The sequence below is a fragment of the Pteronotus mesoamericanus genome, unplaced genomic scaffold (assembly GCF_021234165.1).
Source record: "Pteronotus mesoamericanus isolate MK-2021 breed Mesoamerican mustached bat unplaced genomic scaffold, CSHL_Meso_final scaffold_232, whole genome shotgun sequence".
NCBI lineage: Eukaryota > Metazoa > Chordata > Mammalia > Chiroptera > Mormoopidae > Pteronotus > Pteronotus mesoamericanus.
In genome coordinates, this window is record NW_026555311.1 from 28,404,705 (window position 1) to 28,407,007 (window position 2,303).

The following is a 2,303-nucleotide window of genomic DNA, read 5'->3' on the forward strand; positions in this document are numbered from 1 at the left end:
GGTTGATTCTTTATGTGCTCTGACTAAGGATTGAACCAGCAAACTTGGTATATCAGAGTGATGCTCTAACCAACTGAGCAACCCAGAAAGGGCACTGATATTTTTTTGTAATAAAAATTTTAACCTCTGCTACATTTATTGTTTATTTTAGCCCATTATTCTAGATCGCCAGTCTTTTAGAATTCTGAGTCTTTCATCCAGTGCAGTTACTTTTTCTTTGGCTAGTACATTTTTACCCAATTTGGTAAGCATATTATGAATATCTTTACTCAAATGTGAAAAGGCTAGGTTAAATTTCTAGGCATATCCCCCTAAAAACCTCCCTTGAAGCTGATAACAAATTCTACACCAACACTCCTGGCCTCGTTGCGTGTATTGGCTGCCAACCGTAGGCCGGCTTGGCTACGCCCTCTCCTCGGAGCCGTTCCCTGCATGGTAGAGTCCGGTACTCCCACCGGTGTCTGCAAATCCTTCGCCGCGTCGCCACGACCACCGCTGCCCCCTGCCCTGCCACCGCCACCTCTGCCGTCTGTGTCGCCACCGCCTTGGGACCAGCTGTATGATTAGGACACAATCTTCAATGAGTAAACATATTCCTCAGTTCTGTGGTGTTCTTGGTCACACATTTATGGAGTTTCTGAAGGGCAGTGGAGATTACTGCCAGGCACAGCACGACCTCTATGCAGACAAGTGAACTGTAGAAACTCATTACCACTCCACCAAGAAGCCCCCATAAGAGTGGTTAACCTGGAACAGAAGTGTTGAATTGAAATCGGCAGAGCATTTTACAAGAGTTCTGACCTCGATGGGGTAAACCTCAGTGCACTTCCTTTCTATTGCCTCAGCATTACTGGATTGAAGAACTGCTGGTTCTTGTTAGGAGGTTCGTTTCATTTCCCATTACTCCCAACTTCATACTCAAAGCACTGAGAATTTCAAGTGGAGTATATTGAAGTAGACTCAGTTTCTTTGCACCATTTCTGTGTTCAATTTTTAAATTCCTTCATAACCCTATTGAGTGTTTTTTAACTAAATTAACATGGCTCGAATGAACCACCCAGCTCCTGCAGAAGTCACTTAAAAGAACATGAGATTTCTTATTACACGCAATCCAACCAATGTGACCTTAAACAAATTTATAGAGGAACTTAAGAAGTATGGAGTTACCACAATAGTTAGAGTATGTGAAGCAATTTATGACACTACTCTTGTGGAGAAAGAAGGCATCCATGTTCTTGATTGACCTTTTGATGATGGTGCACCACCATCCATCCAAATTGTTGATGACTGGTTAAATCTTGTAAAAATTAAGTTTTGTGAAGAATCTGGTTGTTGTATTGCTGTTCATTGTGTTGTGGGCCTTGGGAGAGCTCCGGTGCTTGTTGCCCTGGCATTAACTGAAGGTGGAATGAAATATGAAGACACAGTACAGTTCATAAGACAAAAGTGGTGTGGAACTTTTAACAGCAAGCAGCTTTTGTATTTGGAGAAGTATTGTCCTAAAATGCAGCTGCGCTTCAAAGACTCCAATGGTCATAGACACAACTGTTGTATTCAATAAAAATGGGTGCCAGATGCCACTGCCTCAGAAGTGGAACCTGAGATAGGACCTAATTTGTCATACACATTAGCCAACATATTGGCTTGGTGAATAAATCAAATGAAGCTTCCATAGGAGTATTAAAAAGCAGTTTTAGCAGGACACAAGCTTGACAGAATTGCAACCTGTATGTTTGGGTTTCGATCAACCATTTTGACACTTAGCAAGAGATTCTTACTGTTCAGCTTTAAAATGTGCTTATCATTTGTACCAATTGACTTTTTCTGAAGTCATGCAGTACTGAGTTATATCTTTAAATCTATTCCCATGTCAGAATCTTATCAATATATATGAGATTTAGAAAGATTAGGTGCCAAAATGTCCAGCACAGTACTTGCATACTTTAGTATCATACAGAACTAAAATCCCAGGAACTAGGAACACTCTGGACCTTATGTGGTTTATCCCTTCTGTCATTTCAAACATAGAATGTAGGACTTATATGGTTATTTGCTCACTTTAGGTTTACATCTCCCACATTCATACAAGTATACATCAGGTTTGCTCAACTTTTTGATTTTTATACCAAGTCTCAGTGATTATTTAATGTTTTTCTATAAATTTCATTTTGTGCTGTTATGGAAAGCCTCCATTTTGAAAATCTACATTGTACAGAAGCACATGTCTTTAGTGTCTCCAGACAAAAAGCCTTACAGTTAATTTTAATGTTTGCACTTGGGGTGCAACTTATAGGGAGGGCCTG

The 2,303-nt window shown here is 40.2% G+C and overlaps 1 pseudogene; it reads left to right on the plus strand.

The window, feature by feature from the left end:
* Positions 1-907: 907 nt before the first annotated feature.
* Positions 908-1,561, plus strand: LOC129085384 (protein tyrosine phosphatase type IVA 1-like; annotated as a pseudogene).
* Positions 1,562-2,303: the final 742 nt, after the last annotated feature.